The 22187-nt window shown below is 37.0% G+C and overlaps 1 long non-coding RNA gene across 1 annotated transcript; it reads right to left on the bottom strand.

Moving 5' to 3' along the window:
- Positions 1 to 1501: 1501 nt before the first annotated feature.
- LOC100548078 lies at positions 1502 to 21708 on the bottom strand. Its single transcript, XR_792537.3, has 4 exons — positions 21571 to 21708; positions 16197 to 16360; positions 7504 to 7631; positions 1502 to 5355 (listed from the first exon to the last, which is right to left on the bottom strand). It is a non-coding gene; the product is annotated as an uncharacterized LOC100548078 (long non-coding RNA).
- Between the last annotated feature and the right edge of the window lie 479 nt (positions 21709 to 22187).

Here is a 22187-nt window from a genome sequence, read left to right as displayed (position 1 = left end):
CTTCTACAGAGCTCCCTAGCAAAAATATAAGAACATATTCAAGTATCTTGGAAAACATTTTGACAATCTTCATACAGATTCCAAAATTATTCAGAATTTGGAAAAAATATGTAAGAGATGTAGTTAAGATAAACACTGCAAATAACAACCCCAGTAAACATTAGTAACTTGCAAAGTTTCCTGCTCAAATCTTCCAAATACCTTCCACAGGGCAAATAAAACAGCTGCTTTGGGGCTAATGTTCTATGAGAAAAAAGAAAAAACTAGACAATATTCTAAGTATTATACAATCAATAGGCTTTACAGAATCTAAGAAATGCTCATGGTAGTGCAGCTTATTAAATTGCCTTGAAACCTTAAACCAAATCAACTACACACTGCTATGCTCCGAAAATTATGTCCTATATAGTGTTTGAAAACAAGTCACTTTGAAAGAATGGCACCTATAATATAATTATTATGTAAAATTGAAACCAATCATCTGCATCTTCAAATAAATCAATTGGACAATTATATGTCAATATATTTTCTCTGCAACACTTTATAATGACATGTTTTCAGATATTTCCTTACTATTGTACAAGAAACTGACCAACAGTTAATCTTCAGTGCAAACTCCTGCTACTCATGACTTAGGGCGGACTGGAAATACTGAACTAAGTAGAATGAGCCATAAAATGCATCAGTCCAAATGTAACGTCCATCAGTCCAAATCATAACACAAACAAGGATGAATTTAAGAGTTGCTTGGGCTTTTTTAAGGGACAGATTTCTAGGTACTTCAGCTTTCATAATTATATTAGGTTTAACAAACGCTTAAGAGTACAAGTTGTCATTCTGAACTAAGTCACACTCAAATTTTAGCAGCCTTTCACATGTAGCTGATAAAGTTTTTTATTTAGGGAGATACTTTGTAAAACCAACAACTCAGTGTTTAGTCAGACATATAACCACACCTCATGATAAACATTATCTGTAACATCAGACTAAGCTTTACATGTTTCCTAGACCTCTTTTCACCTTCCATTTTCTGATATGAAGTTTGCAGAATATCCATTCAAAAACCAATCTGTTTACAAACCATTTACTTCACATGTTTCTGGTAGAAGAGTGAGAAGACATTGAAACAAATCCTGTAATCGAACAAGAACACCTATCCCCTTTACTAACGGTCAAATTACCAATCTGGAGGGAGCTGAGAACACAACAGTTTAATATCTGGGGGAAAGAGTGGATATTAAATTCTGATGTATCAATAGAATTGAATCAATTGAATACATACCACAAAAAAATTATAATTTTAGGGATAAAATGTATAGTAATGTATTCATAAGTATGGACTAACGTTATTTCACTTTCTTTAAAAGTTGATTAACGTTGGTACAAGAATGTATATGTGCAAGTGAAAGAACAAACTTCAGAAAAAAAATTACAAAGAGCCAAACCTGTCTTGAAGAGTATTTTTTACTGTAAGAATATATTGTATTAATATCACCTGACTTTGAACTTGCCTGGAAACTTTTGAGAAAAACAGTTTTGAAAATGGTAAAGAAAACAGTCCCTCTTCACAACAGTTCACAAGAGTCGTTCTCACTAAGGAATGGTTATGTATGTGCCAGCAAAGAGCTCTGCCTAGCACAAGCAAGTCTGCACAGCAAAACAACTGATTGTGAGGAATGCAGCATCCATAAAAATCGGCACTTTAGAAAGGTTTTCTGACTAGCCTCAGTCAGATTCCACAGACTCAATGCTAGCAAGCAGTTAGGGTACATCTCCTTTTTCAACCATAAAATCTGTTTTCATGCATTCTAAGACTGCACTGCAGAGTGAATGAAAATGAGTGCATTCCTTATTCAGGTTAAAATATGACTGTCAAGAACAATCTGCCTATTGTGTCCTGGCCTACATACCTGTCTTCAGGTGGATACTCAGAAGAAACCTTATTTCTATATGCATCCTCGCTTTGTATCTAATTTATATAGTCTGCTAATTTAGGGGATGGTTAAATTTTGCAAATTCAGAGCACAGATTAGCTCTGTATTCTTTTACACAACTACCCTGAGATTCCACAGTCAGCATCAGTAGGACAGTCCTGAGATGCAGAAGGAAACCAGCAGGTTCTACTGCATGATGTTAGAGATGGAAATGAAAACATCGGTGTGGCGACTGATATATCTACACTAAACTGAGTAAGGTAGCTTTCCACAATGTCATCACTGGCTGGGTAGATCATGGGGAAAGCAATGGATGTTGTGTACCTTGATTTCAACAAGGCATTTGGCACTGTCTCCCAGATCCTTGCAATGATGCATAGAAAGTGGGAGTGACAAAGAGAAAGCACCAGGAGCATCTCACTTATGAGGTAAAGCTGAGAGACCCGTGTCTCCATCTGGAGAGGATGGAGAAGGGATCTGTTCAATGTTTATAAATATCTAAAGTGCAAGAGGCAATTGGATTAGGCCAGACTCTTTTCAATGGTGTGTAGTAATAGGATAAGGAGCAATGGCCAAAACCTGGAACATAAAAAGTTACATACTTGAATGTGGAAGAACTTCCACACACACAGGGTGATAGAACACTAGAACAGGATGCCCAGAGAGTCTGTGGAGTCTCCTCTGGAGACATTCAAGATCTGCCTGGATGTCTACTTGTGCAAACTAGTCTAGCAATCTACTTTAGCAAGGGGTTGGATTTGATCTATTGAAGTCCCTTCCAACACCTGTAATTTTATGATTCCACATGAAATTCCATTAACTTTGCAATTTGTTTATTTTCAACCTCAAAGACATCCTAATCATACAGATGAATCAAAACTGAGTTATAGGAGGACTTTGCCACTTACCTCTGACAGAAATATGAAAGTAAAGGCCATAGAAAGAGTCAACTTCTGGCCGTATTATCTGACACCAGTTACCACTTAAAACAAGCATCTTAATGCATATCATCATCACTAATACATGCATTTGCTTTCCTGTTTTATTTTTTCCTCAAAACAAATTCTTGAAAATAAACTGAGATTAAGCTTTAGTCACTATATCCCCAAGATAATGCTTGGTAAAATACAACTTTTCCCATTCAACCATAAAGGAAAATTACTAGATAAAAGAGAGAAGAACACAGCACTTCGGTCCTTCCACAGGACATTCTGTTTAAAATATAGACATAGTTATACATGCAGCACTTGGCTTATTTTTCTCCTTATTATTGTGTAATAAATTGCAGAAGAGTTAAAGCATAGAACAAAGCAAAATGTTGTAGCCCAGAGTTCTAAAGAGAAGCTTGACAAAAAAAGAATGCAAGATTCATTCACATTAATTCAACCCCAGGTAGGATGTCCCTGAAAGGCTGGCCACTGAGACTTCTGACTATCAGCCTAAGCTCAGTACTGAGTGAAATCCTGACAGCAAACACTTTCAGGATTGATCAAAAATAAGTAAATAAATAAAATGTCTGAACAGGGACTAAATAAGTAGTGTGACCAGAAAGAGTACTTTTTTCTAATACAATCAATACGTCTTGACAACACAATAAAGAACCCACACAATAATACTATTCTAAGTCCTGTTTAATGACAATAGTAATAAAGGCATAACAACAGAAAAGCATAAGAAAGCAGCTTCACTGGGAGACTCATAATGGCAGTTTGCAGTGCTTGCAGCTCGTACCCAGCAGGATGAAAAGCTGAAGTGAATTAATACACACTGATATTATCAAATCACATGAAAGTAAATACACCAGTGAGAAGAGTTCATAATTATTATAAGAAACTTCTACCAAAATATAACTACATGTCACAAACTTTCCTTGACAAACACAGACAACTTATCAGTTTGGCAAAGCCAAAGAGATCATTCATTTAAGCTATGCTTTAGTCAATAAAATAGAAGTTGTCTTCTTCGAAATAAGAAAGTTACAGTCCAGTAAGGATTAATGAGTCACAGGTACATCAAAATACACACTTCAGCCACTTCTCTATAGTATACTGAAGACAGGACACGACAATCCTTCAGCCCCAAGCCCTCATGCATCGTTCTTATTAGGCATTTGTAGCAATTGATCAATACAATGGGAAGGTCGTTACAACAAAGGTGTGATGACAGAAGGACCAGCATAATAGAAAGGAGTTATCAAGGAAGGGAAGAAGATTGCTCACCTGGATCAGAAGATTCCAAGTTCACAGGGGAAAGCTTCACCAAGGAGGGATCTCTAGAAAGAGATCCTTCCCCACTAGCAATGAGCCCTTAAATGAGGTCTGAGAGGTGCAGCCAGGCTCCACCCCTTTCAGTCATGCAGCTGAATTGCCTTTACCTGTGCTCCCAGGGCTGACCAGGGGCCTTTCCCCAGGTGCTCAATCAGTGGTTCAGGCTGTGACTCAACAGCTACCATACAGCATCTTTTGAAATGCCAGCATGCCAATGCCACTGTTAAAAAAGATCTGAATTAAGCTCCCACAAAGTGTCCAGTGACAAACCTAAAAGGTACTCCTTCTCATTCTAGGAAAGTTGATGCTTCCCTCATATCCTCTCTTTTTTAAACTCCAATGCCTTCTCTCACGTAAATATCACTAGAAAACCTAGTGTTGCCTGATGGTACCTGATACAGTATCACAGAATTGCAGAATCATAGAGGCTGGAAGAGACCTCCGGGGATCATCAGGTGTGAAGCTTTGATGCAGCAGGTTCCCTACACCAGGTTACACAGAAAGTACAACTTTAAAACTGTGGATTCTGGCCTTACTGTGAGCTAGTGTATATCCTGCAGGGCTGTTACTGCTTTCTGCTGCTAGAAAGATTAGCTTTATCTATAAATACACAACACAATATAGCACACTAAAAATACCTTACAGTAGAGGTAGCATATCTCCCAATGCATGGAAACAATAGAACACATGACAGTTTCCATAAATGAAAACTAAGTTTTATATTCCATCCAAAAGTTCTCTCAAGTTCTATATCCCATTTATTTATCAGTAGCAATTTTTTCAATTTTTTTTTTTTTATTAGCCCACAGGAATCTACAAAGTCAATACTTCATTTTAATAGGAAAATAGCTTTTCTGAGAGATTTGAATTATGTCAGGAGATAAGTAATTCATAGACCACTTTACAACTGGCATACATATACTAAAAGACACATGGAGATTAAATCCTGTGGCTACTTGAGGTATGAACCCATCATGCAGTGCTCACCAGTCAGCAATGCATCAATCCTTCAGAGAAGCAGGAGAGCGAACTTCCATTTGCATTCACTTAAATAGATGAGATCAGCAATGAATTCCATCAGAAATGAACACTTCTGGGGATGCTGTTTTTATTACCTCTGCAGTGATAAAGGGTGGCATTTACGGAATTGTCCTCTGAAAAGGAAGTTCACAAATCATTGCAGGCACATAGTATAGGTATTAATACAGTAATGTGTTACTGCATCCAGCTTCTCCGCTCTCCTGAGATCCAAATTAGCACTCTTAGCTCTAATTCCTAATAAGTGCTTACCTGGCTTGTAAAGCTAACATTTCTGGTTGTTAATCTGTCCCAACAAATAACATCTGCTGGTTCAACTTCCTCAAATCTTGCCTTCTATAAGGTGTTTAAAAGTACATTCAATTATGCATTCTGTAATTCTTCCCTTGCCATGATGGATTATAAAACAGTAATTACCATTAGCTGCCTTTATTATAACTGGTAACATTGAGTATTTTGAGCTGCTTGGTTTTTTTTTTTTCCCTTATTCTTTAAAAAGTATGCTAAATAAAGTACTAGCCTTTTGAATTTTTTAAAGAGATCTCCATTTTGCCTGTGAGAATTCTTTACTCTTATTCAATGCGATCCCAGAATCATTAATCTTAATAATCACCTAGATAACTCAGTGGGTCTTTCATTAAAGGTACATTTCCACAATACTACTTTTGAAGGCAATAACACATGCTCTTATTTTAGGTGCCATGCCTTGAATGTAATTCTTTACATTGTCCTTCATTCTCTTTACATTTACATTGCAAATTATTCACCACACTGAAAATTCTCAATTCCACAACTTACTAGAAAATGTTGAAATTATGTCTTTTAGCATCATTTCCATATGTCTGTTCATATACTTGTGCAATCCAGTTCCTTGTTGTTTTTTTTTTTTTTGTTTATTTGTTTGTTTAACTTTCCTAGTCATCTCTGATATATCTTAATCTTCCACCTCACTTCTGGCTTTCTTCCCCAGTGGGAGGATCTCAGATGCATCCTGAACCCTGCTGTATCAGAATTTCTTTAGCTGATCACCTAATCTCACTCAGTTAATGAATGCCATCAAAGTAAAACATAACTCTCTCTGTCAAACCTTTCAGGTTTATCTGAACCTTGTTTATCTAAAATTCCCTTCTACTCTTCTGAAACTCAGTCTGGAATGCTTATCTCAGCACAGCCTACATTTTTACATGTATTGGTTCTTCCCTCCATTATTCTGTTGCTTTGTTGCATCAATTCTTCTCTCTTTTTCAAACATAATATTCCCAGCAAATGTTTAATATTCTAAATACATGAAAAATTTAGACTGAGAAAACTAAGAAAAGTTTGCATTACTATTTCCTGCCCAGAAATAAGAATTACAAAAATATTACATTAAAACTCCATTATTAAAAACACAAGAACCTCAATACATTCAGAAGAAAGGCACCATAGTTTTCACTATTAATGAAGAAAAAAGAACAGAACACTTTTAAAAAGAATAAGGTTTCCAATAACAAGTAAATTAAAACAGCCAATTGGTTACAAGTTGTTCTTATTCTCATAGAGATATTTTTACTGTAAAATTCTGATAATAGAAACATTAGGATGTTTTTAAAATGGTTGATTCTTTCTCTCTTGGTGCTCAGACACAACACATGCTTAGGTTGTAGTAATAAACACGCTGCTATAATATAAGTGGTAAACAAAGACCCAAAATCACTGTCTAAGGAAATTAAAATAATGCAAGAACAAGGTTATACAATGTTGGTTAAAAAATAGTTAATTTTTCTTGTACTTAAACATACTTGCATACAATTATCTGTTTTGTGCTGACACTATGCTACATACTGTGAAAGATACAAACAAACAGACTGCAAAGTTAAAGATGCGAAAGTAATACAGTAAAAATATGTTTATTAGATATTTTGGAATAAGCTATATAAGAACCAAATCCAAAAGTCAGAGTTTTGGTATATCAAGCATATAAAACTTTTATATGTTTCCATCATGCTGTTTTATGTCAAATAGTTAATATGAGAAAACTGTGTTAGAAATGTTTTTGAAGCTTAAAGATGTTTTATTATTGGTATCACTTCTTTATCTCATATCTGCCATAAAACTAGCAACTGTGATATCACATGTCATCACAAGACATGTAACCTCATCAACCAAAAACACGTCTTTTCAAAACAACCTAAAATAAGGTGATAACTTTTGATGTATTATCATGCATACACATACAAACTCATATACTGATACGCGTGAAGTCCAATATCTCAGAAGATTACCTGGCTGTTTTCCTGCCATGAACAGAGCTGTCTGAAATGAGATGATCCCAGAAGACCCTCCCACTACCTGCAGAAAACCTTGGAGTTCTATAGCCTCTTGATCTTGCAGTTTCTTGTTTAGATACAACCTCAGAAAACAAGGAGGTCAACAGTTAGTACAGAAACATGTCATCCAATGAGTCACAATTCAGAAATGTCAGCTCATTAGCAGATAATCTACAAGACAACTTTTCCTCCTTTTATTGCATACACCAGGAAACAGAAGATTAAAAAGAACAATTAGTTTTGTAAGTGGGTTTAAAGGATATTGGATGGAAACAAGGTTTTAAAGAGCTGGAATTGATTGGAAATGGCAGAAACAGAAGCAGGAAAAATAACATGAACTGTGGGAAACCAATACTAACAAAATAAATAGAAGCAAGGAAAACACTGATCAATTCATTCGGGGATACTACTATGCAATTCCTTATCACTAAGCTAAGGAAGAAGAGTCACACTGATATTTCTATGGATGAATGTGCAGCATTTTATGCTAGCTAGGAAGCTTTCCCTGTAAGTAAGTATTTTGGTTGGGGAGAGGAGAAGGAAAGAGCCATGTGTTGGCTCCAGGAAAATAAACGGTAAAACATTCACCAGATCAACAGAGACAATGTTTTATATGGAGAAAAAAAAACTGCTCTGGATATGAAGAGAACAGTAATTATTTCATTTCTGGGACAGGTACTCCTGGTGGTTTTTACTTAATCTAAATGAGGAGAGAAGACTGCTCTATTGGTCTGCTGATTTCCATTTATTATCTAACAGTTCAAATTCATTCCTTCATCAGGCTTTTATAGTTCATAAGTTTATGGAGGGTTACACTAATGAAGTGTATATGTATAAAATTACATACCTAACTTTACTTCAGTAACTTCTACAGTATTTTCTATTTTTCCTCTTTAAACCTGTCTTAGCATTATTTTTTTCAATTACGACCAGTGTTATTTCCTTTAACAGGGCATTTGAAGTCATTAAGCAGCAACACTTTTTTGCCTTTTTAAAAAATTTATTTTTAAAAATCAAAGCCACTCCTTGCAGATATTTTATCATTTATGATGAAAACTCTAATCAGATATGAAACAAATTTCCCTTTTACATTTTCAATTAACATAAATGAGAAAGCTTAAAAAATAGAAATGAAGGAAAATCAATATCACTTTCTAAATATTTATGTGACCCTGACAATTACAAATATGAATGTATTACAGACGATTAAGACTAAAGCAAAGATAATATAAGAGCAAGGGACTACAGTCCCTACTTCTATTGAGGAAATATATTTCCATTGGTATGTTATCTGCTACTTAACAGATATTTGCAACATTAAAGTTACCATCTCTTCCTTGCAGTGGAAACAGTGATGTGTAAAACATGCCATATTCCAGACTGCCATGTAGATTTCTATGAAAGCAGCATGCAAGCTTTTGTTCAACACTGTCAAAAGCGTATAGTACTTAAAGGTAGCGACTATGTTAAAAAAATAGCATTCTGTAGTTGAGAACTTATTCTTATCGAATGCTGTTATCAGGTTCTTTACTGCTGTTGCCATATAAATAAATACAAGTCATTACTTTCAGAGCAACCTCTCAGAGCAAAACATTCAATTTTCACTTTGTTTTAAAGAGAATTAAAATAGTTGTCAATTCTTTTTCATACTTTAGTTAAGAATTAAGAAGTACGAAGCTTCTTTGAATCTTTTCTGTTAATGTAGTCTATCAGCATAATTAATGACACACTTTTGAGAATAACAGAGGAAGAAAGGAGATGTCCTTCTTACTCTTGAACTTCTGCTAATTGAACTGTTGTTTTTAGTCATGATGTATAATAAACTAAATACTTTTTCAACAAAGTAATCTAGAATGGTGATGAAATTAAGTGAGCTGACCTTTCTTCTCCTGTCAAATTATTACCCATTGCCACCACCACAATAACTCCAGCTTTTTGTAGTTTTATTTCTTAAAGATTTTCACTTCAGCAATCACAGCAGGTTCAGAATGGAAAGTGTACAGTAATGTAACCATAAGAATTAGATTATACCCATAGCAAGATAGAGAGATTCTAAAACTGCACAGCCAATGCAAGTATCAAGGTAGAAAACAAAAAAATAATTATCATAATTAAAGTATCCTTTTAAGATAGTTTTTAAGAATGAAATTATGTCATCTGAAGAGCTTCAGTGGTTTACTAGAGGAGTTTCTTATCAACACATTGTATTTAGGGCAACTACTACTGCAGTGTCTTGCTCCATTTTCTAGGAGGGAGATGAGGTTATTTTAATATTATATACCCTGCGTGAGATTAAGAAACAATGGTTCAAATGTTGGTCTGACCAGTTTATTATAAATCTTAATTAGGAAGATAGGGAAAGGGAGGACAGACATTATTATGAATTAGGGTAATAGGGAAAGGAAGGAAGGCGATAGAAGTGATAGGAAAGAAGAAGCAAGGAGTCTTTATAGGAAGCAAGAGGGAGATAGTCACCACCATGGATCCAGCATGGTTCACAGTTCAGTCATTGATCTTCAGTAGTGGTGGGTCATTGGGCATTGTTGTTCTGTTGACGACGACAACAAAGACAACGGTACCATGGCGATGATGGCCCCTTTTCAATGGTTTCAAAGTGGTCGAGTCAGCTGTCTTTGCAGTGACAGCTCAAACCCAAGGTGGTTGAGTCATCTCTTCCTGGAGTAGCAGCTTCTGGCTTTGGGATCTCAGCAGAAACTCCTTTGTTCCTCTCTCTGGCCTTGCCAGCAGATTAGAGGGAGCAGGGAGGTGCCAACTTGTACCTTGCCTTCACAGGATACAATGGCATCATCCCCCAGTCTCGCATAGAAGCCAGAGTTATTTGATCACAGGCTAGATCTTTCACCAGTAAACTGTCCTGACCACTGTTTTCCGAAGGCAAACAGCTAAAATTGTCCACACAGTGATGTTGATTGCCACATGGCAACACCCATCACTCATCTTCTAGACAAGTCAGTCTTATCACAAGAAATACCTCAGGAAGCAAGCTTTGAGCCAAAAAACAAAGAAGGATTCTCACACGCAGTTTGTCTAAGTCTCATGAAAACCAACTGCTCTTTCAGTTACAGATGTCATAAAATTCATGTAATGACCTCACGTAGAAAATTTTAACTGCATGAGAGAAATGAAGTTTAACAAAAATTAAAAAAAAAAAAAATAGTCTCCCATCTGAAACCTTTTTCACATGTAAGAAAATAGTAAGGAGGGCTAGATGCTATGGAAATTAATCCCACAGACTTCAAACAGATTGAAACAATGTCACCAGCAATGTTATTCTACAAACCATGAACCACATTTAATGAACAAGATAGAATTAATCTAGTTATTCAAATCCAGATACTTCTAGAAATTAAATAGAAGCTCATGAAGAGAGCACTTTTGTGAGACAGTGTGCATAGAAAACCATGTCAGACTTCCTCCACTATAATCAGCAGAACAACCAAAACAGTGTCAGAAGAATCCAGAAGGTACCAGAAGTCCATCCTAGATGCCTTGAGCCTTTCAAATGTGGTCCATTTACCTTCCAGAGTTAACCAAACCATTTGAAATTATTTTCTCTCTTATTTGGCTGTAAGTCTGAATATATCCCATACTGCCCTATTTTCAGGAAAAGCTTCCTGTCAAAAGAATGGAAAAGCAGTGTATTTAAATGCAGAATGGAAATACAGTACAAGGCTAAAAGGTTAATTTTAACGTACTCAGAGGTTGCTTTGTTGAAACAATTAAAAAGCCATGTATCCTCTTGAACAGACATGGAAAATTTGTACATTTAAGCTGGACCTGACAATTTAAGAACACAGATGGCTACTGGTATTTTTCATGAAAGGCAAGAGTAAGGCATGTAAATAACAATGTGGTCCACCACAAATTTTGGACTCTGTTCTCACATAAAGTCACAATCTGCAGCTATCAAAAGAATGCAGGAGTGATCAGTACTGTTATCTACTCATTTAGCAAAGCCCATATTATCTTGAAACATGGATGGCATGTCAACATTTCCTTTACTACTACATTTTCTGGTTTGAGGTAGTACAAGTTATCTCTTTCAGCTTTACAAGAGAAGATCTGCAGGTTGATCAGACTGATTAAAGATACACACTCACAAAATCATTTCCTCTGTTTGAATTCCACATAGGATGATTGACCCAGGCAGAAGGCCTGAGAGCAAATCTCTCCAACCAGCATTTACATATGCAAATGTTGGCTCCACTGTATTCTATAAGCCTCCAAACTGCCTAATATAGAGGATGTTCTTTGAATGTTTTGGCATCTTATACACACAGAACTGCAGGATGCAATGAAATGCACAACTACTTCTGTATTTCAAGATGTCAGTTAAATTCTTAATGTTCATGTGTTTATAACTAACATCAAGCAAACAGGTTTTTTGCTGGTTAGAGACATATTTTGCACTTACGTCACCAAGTTTCTGCTTTATACCTTCAGTAAGCTGAAGTCAAGAAATCTAAAAAGTACTGGAAGCTCTATTACACTGATTTGAGCTTTGCAGTAAGAAAGTTGCCATACACTTAGTTGCACAAGGCCTTTCCAAAATATGCAGCGTTCCATTTTTCACATATCTGTTTCTGCTAAGCAAGTTGTTTTGAAGGATATCTACTGAGATCCACTCTCACAAGGAGCTCTGCCTGGCTTCAGGCTTTTCACACAACAGCAGTGGATAGCGCTTTCAGTAGAAGCAGGTGCTCTCTGTATTGACCTTTTATGCCTGCCATTCAGAAGCTGCTCCACAACAAAGAATATCCTTTCCAAACCACTGTCAAAATTCAGCACACTACAATTATTTATAGCACCATTTCCATAGAATCATAGAATGGCCTGAGTATTTCCCCCCTAACATTTCTCTTTTTCTATCTTCTGTAGAGGTGATCATCATTCCCTTTTACTCATTTCAGTTATGTTCACCAACTCGCACACCAAAATTTATTAATACTTCTATTCAAAGTTTTTCTTTTTGAACACATGTATAAATAACATCCATGTAGATGCTTTCCTAATGTTTGTAGTCCAAAACAAACTCACAAGAAACTTATGACCCAAGGCTTGAGAACATGCTCCTGCCAAATACAAGTCCTCTCTGATTTGGAAGCTTCCGCAGTAAAGCACGTTATCCTTAGTCTTCACCTGTCTCAGAGAAATGTATTTTCTATTTTTACCTGACAGAAGGAAAAGCATTCAAAAGAAATGGCTCCAGATTGGGAAACAGAAGACTAAATTCCATCCCTATTTTGCTGAATTTGAACAAGCTATGAATTCCCATCACACTATTTATGTATAAACTATGTCACACAAGGAACCTCTCTCACTTGCCATTTGCAAAGTTGCTCTACACAAATGGATTTTGATTTCTCCCAGAAAACGCAACCCTACATTAATATAATGCTGCTTAAAATTGGGTATCAATATATATATTTTGCTTCCAGAAAGCTCAATTGATTTGCTATTCTTGGAGGCAACAGCGGTATTTCTGTAAGCAGCAGTCATTTCTCATTAAAATATTTCAGTGTCCCTGATACCCAGCCATCTCCTGCTTATTCCTTTGGTGAATTAGCTGTGATTGAGTTCTTCTTTTGCCCTTATGATTGACATAAAAACTCTTACCAGTGTTCTCATATACCCATAATAGTCTTCTGAAACAATTCCTACTTTGAGTATATATTAATTAATTACTTCTATTCATTCCAAAGTGAACTGTAATCAGCAGGGAGCTCTTCATCATTCTCCAGAATATTCAGCAGTCTTAAAGTGACACCATTTGCTGTGCTTTTATGAAGCAGCTTATTGCTCTAATTCCTTCTTATAAGATCCAAATTTTGCAAGTCTCATTCTTCACCCAGTCATTACCAATCTTTTCTTAGCACAGCTCTAATTTCACTACTTGTCCCTTTGTCACTAGCAGAGATACTGATCTCCCTTGTGTACAGTTGAATCACTGTCTGATCTTTCTCTCTTTTTTCAAGGACAAAACACCAATCTGTGCTACCAAATTAAATGTCTCCACACATTTCACTTCTATCATTCCTAGATATTTTGTACTATTGTTGTTATCAAATTTTTCATTTATGTAAAGATCTTAAGTTGGCATTTTCTTCCTTTTACTTATTTCTCTCTAATATTTGTCCAGTCAGCCTTCATTTCTCTTCTGCAGCATTCAGCTACCATGAAAGATTTTTCCACTCTCTCCAAACAGGAAAACAAATGGAAAAGCTTTCACATTTTCAGTTGCATTCTGTATCACCTGTCTGAGATCCCACAGTAGCTGTCAAGCCAAATCTAGCAGCTCTGCAAGCTGCGAAACCAGTAAACTTTATTATCCTGGAATATTTCTTATATCCCTGCCCTACATTCTTAAGATTATCCTAGCTTTTCTCTCGTCCTCTATGATCTTATCATCTAGTAGTAGTTCTCATGCCAAACCTCTAAATTCTCCCATAGTATCCTGGGTAAGTAAGCACAAAAGTAATTTATAAAATATGAAAGGAAAAAATGGTCTAATTAGAAATTCTAAGCTACCGTAAAATAATTTAAAAATTTTAGCTGTGTACAAATGTATGTTGAGTTTTCTTAACCTGCATGCAAATCATTAGGTCTAGAAAATAACTGCTATTAATTTTCTCGTATGCGATGTTAACTTTGAAACTACAGATGCAACATAAACGCCAGCAGTTAGTATTTCACTAGAGCACAAGTTTTACTAGCACTGAGCTGCTTCTGCAAAAAGCCCCAATTCGCCTTCTGTAGGAAAACTCAGATATATCAAACCATCTACCGTTCTTCTTGTGTTGACAATGTCTACAATGAATAGATAAAAACAACTAAAATAATTAAATACCAAGAATAAAAATCTTGTTGATGTTCTGATGTTGATATTAATCATTGGATTATGTAAGGCACCTAAATACACAAGAATGGATTACGCCACCTGAAACAGCTATTTTACATCCTCCCTGTTTTAGAAACAGAAAGTCACCAGCAATGAACATAGATCCGGTTTACGAATAAGTCTTGGCAACACTTAATAATTATGGCACTCCTATTAAATAAATTAAGCAAATAGTCAGCAGGCTCATCTATCCAAAAAGTATATTTTAATTTGCATGGCAAAGCATTGTATGTTGGAAATGACAGCAAGTTTGTTTAAAAGTGAAAAACTTGATTCAACATCTGTGACATAAAAAAGCAGTAACACCAATACCTACAGTTGCTCAGGAAACACTAGGTGGTTCAGAAGCTTAGGACAGAATAACACAGACACTTGGATCTAGGAACTGGCATCTGACAACTTCTACAAGTTGTACTTATTTTTATTGTTATATGTGAAAAATAAGCATAAAAATATAAGTGAAACATTCCGCAGTTTACACCACAAACATATGTATCAAAACTATCTAGAGGTTACGCACTGCAGACTGACAACGATTCATATTTCTGTATTTTTTTTGTCCTAAGACACCCTAAAACCTTTAGTAAAATAATAAGGATCTTAACCACAGAGAAACAGGACGGGTCATTAACACGGTAGTGACCTTCTGTACCCAGACTTAGCATCCATTTTAATTGCAGAAATACTTCTGAAACATGGCTGCCAATTAATATGAAACACTTTTGCCTGTGAAGGATCTTTTATATAATCACCTGCAGTAAGAGAGATCATCTGTTATTTTGATACAACTGCAGAAGGATAGCAGTTTCATTAAGTCAGTAAATTCAAGTACACTCTATTCAAAGGCCTTTAGGTTTCCCTATGTTCCTAAATGCCTTAGATGTGTGATCTTGTGGTAACTTGTTACTGAACGTACTCTGAAATTCACATTCACTACTCACAGAATAAATAAAAACATTGATAAAGCAACTGTGGCATTGGTGAGAAGAGTAGCAAAGAGAACAAGGAAGAGAAAATTGAACGTAAATTTTCATGCTTACTACAGCTCATCACAGATGAACAATTCTGCACTTACTGAACTGAACAGCTACCTAACCTTGAGGAGCTGAAATTCAGATACCCACTTATAGCCATTCTTCCACACTCCTTGTTGCTCTTAGTTTCACACATTTATGGGCTTGGTGGTTTGGAGCACACTTCCGGCAGGCTTTTTGAAGTAGAACTATCACTTCAGCAGTGCGTTCACCTGCATATGGCATGCGGCAGCATTCACAACAGCAGCAGCAGCCCTGTAGCTATCCTCCAGGGGTCACAATTGGGTTACAAATTCTACAGAATGTGCTGACCGTGCAGCCTGATCTCAAGCAATTTATTCACATCCTTCTTCATTAAGATTCAAATGGAATAAGTATAATAAAAATTGAACAGATACAGAAATTGTGCATGGCTTGCTTCTGTAGTCAGTAAACATTTATTCACTAGGCACAGCTCTCTCTTATACCCTCTCTCTCTCTCGGATTCTCTCTCTTTCCCTATCCTTCCTGCTTGCTGTTTTAATGCATAATTAAGAAGGTCAGAATTAATGAAGCAGTGTGGAGTAAAGTTCAAGGAATCCCCAGGCACTATTTATTCTATTAGATCTCAGGAATGAATGTCAGATTGGCAGCATTAGAGGCAGAAGCAGCAGAGCTGGCAGCAGTCCAGGAGCAAAGCTACCACAGAGGCTTACCTGCAGCGTTAAGTCGTTGCTGAGCTCTCTCCCTGCAAAAATCACCCGCAGCTGGTCAGCTGGAACTCCCTGTCGCTGCGCAACTGCCTCCTTCAGTTGGAGGATGCTGGCATCCAACCCAAGCTCCACCGGGAAACCATGGCTGGAGTTGAACCTGACAAACACTGAAAAAAGGGAAGACACCTTTTAAAGCAAACATTTCTCACTGCCTATCTGCACTACAGTGACTACAAGAGGCTTATTTGTCAATTTCAGAGAGCACCGACTATTTTAAGAAAAAAGCTATTAATACTCTAGTGTATCATTTGGAAAAGAGGAACCGTATGGGATTTCCCATCACAGAATAGTTAGTGACCAATAAACAAAAGCCATGTGCTTCCCCCAGCAATGCTATAAATTGAAGAGAACCATCAGAACCAAAAGGGACCCACATCCAGGCAGCAGTCCAATCAATCAATAATTTGTGGAACAGATTTTTGATCCACAACTAACCTTAACAGACACAGGGCACGTACACTTTGTGCCCTTTGTGCTCTTCCCTGCTGCATGTAACAAATAGATGCAGAAAACTGAGTTTTAGAGCTAAGATATTAAATAATACTCGGAAAAACAATTCACTGTTACACAGTAGATCATGGTCACACGAATTGGTTCCCCACAGATATAATTCTATGGAAGATAATGATGGAGGAAAAAAAAATAACACACACTAGCAGAAATGTTTGGAAGTCTTTGTATTACACTGTGGTCTTTTCAGAGTTCACTAAAACATCTGCAGTACATAACTCCTGCCAACATGTTCCTTCAGTACAGGAAATCACTACCACACTCGCCATATCATTTTTAGAGCTGCAGAGATTGGTTTATATATCCTGAGAAGCCTGGCAAATAAACTCACGAGCTTACAGCCATTCAGCTGGCAGAGTTGTTTTTCACAAGGGTGCTGAGTGTGCTCATTGAGCCCATGACCAGGGGAACGACTACAAGAACTATGCAACAGGAAAAGCTTGACCACCTCCATACCAGTCACTGAGGCTGCATGAACAGTACACTCAACTCCAGTGGGCTGCTTCAGCCAATAAATAGCTTCACTGGCAGAAAGCAGAGGGATTAGCAAGAAGTAATATAAAAACAATAAAAATCATTTGTATCAATTAGTCACTGAATACCTGACATCTGAACTGTTTCGGTATTGACTGCAATAACCATCCCTCTTAAAGATTTTCCATTCACACTGCAATGTTTTAACTGAAGATGTACTCCTTTGAATTTTTTATGACTGACAGAAGCTTAAATTCAAAAGTGCTCATACAGTTTGAGGAAAACTATTTTTAAACTGACAACACGATCAATGATTGTCCAAACACAAAGTCTACCTGACTACTGTAAAGGAGGCAAATGCTCTAAGAGCATGTGAATGATGCCAATTTTTTGCTGAGCAATGAACATGGTAAATATTTGTAATTTCACATCTTTAATATAGATTTTACTATTTCTGGATAATCATTAAGAGCATCTATCTATCTATCTATCTATATATATTATACAACATTTTGAGTTTTGCACTTGAAAGTATTCTCTAAATTTACTAAAACACAGGATAGGATTGCATAATGCTGTGTCAGGAGGAGTGCAGTACATATGCCCTGCAATGTGTTACAGTCTCTTCAGTACATCTTGTTACTGGGTTTGATTTCTATATAAAGATGTTCTGGAAACAACTGAAATGTGAAATTCTTATATTTGGATTTTTCAGAAAAGTGAATGGATTTTGAATTTTATTTTGATTGCAGTTTGAAAAGTGAAGGGCAAAATAGAAGACAAAAGTAGTTCCAATTATTGAACACTTCCCACATTTCCCGGAAGGCTCAAAATGCTCAACTATGAGTAACATTGTATTGATAGCACCTGAGTAACTGGAAGGGGGTGGAGCCTGGATCCCCCCCTCCTCACCCTCATTTAAGAGTTAGAAGCTGAGGGAGCAATATCTCTATAGACAGAGATCACACTCCTCTCGAGCCATCACTGGCTCCTTTATCACTGCAATTGTAAAATAAAACGCAGCAATGTAAGCCAGCTTCACAGCCACAGCAGAAGAGCATAAACAAGTAGTAAGGAGCAACTCATTTAGCTAGACTATTTTGGTTGCCTCTGATAATTTGTAAATTACCTTCACCTTACAAATGATTTTATGATGTAGTCACACACAGAAAGCAACACAGTAATCAAACAGTGTCTATAAAACCTCATCCTTAGTGAGGTTATTTCTCTCCTTAGCAAAGGATAAATTGTCTCACAGAAGCATCTTTAATTCTAGTTAGCGCTGAATGAATATCATAAAGAGTTTAAAAGTGTTCCTTGATTAGCAACTCAAATTTTTATATTTGATTTGTTTTATATCCACTTTAAATAAAAAATGATTGATGTTTATTCAGACAACTATTTATGACTGAGCCATACGGGAGTATTCATAATTACTGTATTTGTACCTGCTATCAGTTTTGTACGAAATCATGAATGGCATGGAAGGGATGAGTGGGGACTGGGCATTTACTTCTGCTGTAAGATTTAGAGGGCATCAAGCTGAGCTTGTAGGAGCTAGGTTCAAATCAGACAAAATGAAATGTTTCCTCACACTTGGGAACTCCCTGCCAGAGAAGTGATAAATGCAAAATGCATAGCTTGGACTCAGTGTGAGAAATTGGTATATGACATAGGCAGCTCAGGAAATTCTTTACTGAAGAGTATAACATATGCGAGGACAAAATAGTTTGCACATAGGTTTTCAGCTTAGAGGCCTACATCTTCAAGTTACATGCTAAGCCAAAGAGGAATTTAACCACTGCAAGGCCAGTAAAATAAACAGATACCAGAAAAAGCCTCCCTCCCCAACTTTTAGGAGAATATTCGTGAGATGTGAGAATATCAGCTTTCCTCGTCCTCTTTCTTGAGGCCTCTGGTTATGGTCACTGTTGCAAACAATAATATACTGTATTAAAAAGATTCTGAAATAGTATGACAGTTCTCCTGTAGGTGTCATGGATTTGCATTTACAGACACAACACTCACAGAATGCAGTATTGAGTGAAATCTAGGAAGCAAACAGATTAAGTCTTCTCTATTCTCTTCCTCTTTTCCACTACCAAGTAATCTAAACCCAGACAGGAACCCACCTACCAAATCTTTTTGCCAGAACTATATGTGCACATGTATTTGCTTTCCTGTATTTCACAGTGTAAAAACTTAAATTCAGCAATTCTCACAGTAACCTAATTTTGTTCTATGAAGCATGCCTCTCAATCCAAAAGACAAGCTAAATTTGTCCAGTAAATTATTTCCTGTGAATGATTCACTCAGTTCTACTATATCCAAACTCTCTTTAAAGTTCAAGGAATGCATAGCTAACTAACTGAGCACTGCAATTATGCTGGCACTTCCTTTAAAAGTCTCTCAAAAACTCTATTTGCCTAGCTATTTTTGTCCTGATTCAGTGGCTGCTTGTGTCAGCACAAAGCAGCCATGAATTTCTTTGATACAGAACTGAGTCACATTCGTGTTTCATTTTAAATACACACACACTGTTCTTTAATGTGCTTGTGAATATGTAAGAGTATTTAAACTCTACATATTTCCAGCTATATGCTACAGCTTGCTGCTCCAATAGAAGTATTACATTAAAAAATGTAACGCATACTCCTGCTGCTTTTAAATTGCCCATCCTGTGGAAGAATAGGCCTATGTTTCTGCAAAGAATGAATGAGTTCAATGGCATTTGTAAGAGGGTCAGAAAAACCTAAGTAAGTCTTATAAAACAACTGTAATCACTTTAAGACTGTAAGAGGGAATGCAAGGTGGGGAACACAAGAGTGAGATTCCATTCTAACATTTATTCTCATTTGCAGCTCCCCAAGAAATTTAACACATTTGTCTTAATGCATCTACATTCTGTTAGATACTAGAAGCAATTCTTGACAGCTAAAGATTCACTAACATGAACACATGCTAAATGTGACAGCTGCTATACTTCACTAAGAAAGAAGTTTCCTAAGCATTAGTTTTGGGTTGTTTTTCTTTTTTCCAGTAGAGGACAAAGGATTACCAACATTTAAATTGCAGCTATTGTACATATCTGTAAAATTTTTTAACCATATTACAATTGGAACTGATAGAAACGATAAAAAAAAGACCAGAAATCCAAAAGAAAGCATACATGTCCAGCTACCTACATGTAGAAGTTAAACAAAAATACAGACTTCCAAGAGCTACTACAAACAAAACCAGGCAAAAAACCACAAGGAAATAAAAGCTGTCACAGCACCAGCCACAGTTAATCCAATTACATGTCATACAGCCACCTGTGTTACTGCAAAAAAGGAAATGAAGCCAGCTTCACGACAGACGGGAAAAATAAGAGAATCACTGAATCACCAGTGTTGGAAAATACGTCCAAGATCATCTAATTTTGCTTCCCTTCTTCCACCAATATTTTCACACTAAACCATGTACAATATCTAAACATTTCTTGAACACATCCAGGAATGGTAACTCCACCACCTTCCTCAGTACCACATTTCAGAGGCTGATCACTATTTCAAAGAGAGTAAGTTTCTCCTAATACCCAATCTGAACCTCCATAGCACAACTTGAGGCCATTCCCTCTAGCCCCTTACTAAAGAAGGTTAATCCCCCCAGTTTTTACAGGTCTAACGTTGAAATTTCTTAGTTTTTTGATGTCTAATTTTCTTGGATTTTACTCCTTTTCTTTTTGTATTCCAGTACCATTACAATCACTTTGCAATTTGTTTTGCAAGAGGCCCAAATTACATCATAGACCAATCACAAAGCATTCCATTTTAAGAGTGCATTCTGTAGTCTGTCCTCCTCAAGTACCTACCCAAATAATCTGCTTCAATGACAAAGTCACCTTTACAGCAGATAAATACGCTTCACTCTTTAACAGAGCCTCACCTTTAAGTGGTAACCTAATCTACTTCTTCATACACTCTTTGAAACCATAGGCATATTCCTGCTCCCCTTTCTATTTCCCCCAAACCAATACTCCCAACTTTAAAATTACTACAGCAGCAGTAACAGACTTGCAAGTATGATTACTCTACAAAACAGCTCAAGGAAATACTTATCTGGGCCCTGGGTACACAGCTAACCCCAGCTTCTCCCTTCTTATGCTGACCGTGTTCAAGCCCCCACTCCCACCCCCTTGGGCTGTCAGCCTCTACCCCGGGAACAGTGGCAGTATCCTTGCTCAGACCAAGTCATTGATAATCCCACCTCAGCTTTCTGACAGGACCTGACATTGTACCCTGTCCTTGTGGATCCTTGGGCTGCTACTCACAACATGCTCAGCTTCACTCACCTCCACCTGAAGCTCTCCACTACATTACACCCCCACAGAGCAGCCCCACTCTGGCTACTGCTAGGATAAGTCACAAAATAATAAAAATAAAGACAAAAACTCTTAAGCCATAGCAGATCCAGGGGAGGTGGCTCAAGTTCTAAACCACCAATGTGCAAGAGAGACAGGTGGGAGGTGGGCTCTTGTTTCTTGATCGAGATGTAATTGGGACCAGGTGGATGTGGGCAGGACTAGGTTTGCACAAGGGACATACTCTGCTCCTCCTGGCACAGCTGAGCAATCTAAGGCCTTGGTGCAAAGAAAGTTGCCTTCTGACTGCTAAGGCTGTAGCTATTATATTCAGCCTGGCTTTGTTGTCTGTTTCTGTGCTCATCTGAGATTTTTTTGGTGTTGTTTCCAAAACTCTTTGCATGTGAACCGTTGGGAAGAGGGTGAAATGCAGGGGGTGTGGTAGAGCGCTCAGCAAAATGGTATCTGCTCAGCTAAAGATTCACCTGAAAATGCTAGGCTGTTTCCTCTGCTGGTAGTAGTTCTGTGAGGCAGGACTGACTGTGGCTAGCAGCCCTTAGCTACTACTCTGCTGCACAGCCAAGCACCAGGGTTCTTACAAAGCCCAG

The sequence above is a fragment of the Meleagris gallopavo genome, chromosome 2 (assembly GCF_000146605.3).
Source record: "Meleagris gallopavo isolate NT-WF06-2002-E0010 breed Aviagen turkey brand Nicholas breeding stock chromosome 2, Turkey_5.1, whole genome shotgun sequence".
In the NCBI taxonomy this organism is placed as follows: domain Eukaryota; kingdom Metazoa; phylum Chordata; class Aves; order Galliformes; family Phasianidae; genus Meleagris; species Meleagris gallopavo.
This window is presented reverse-complemented; position numbering and strand designations above follow the sequence as displayed.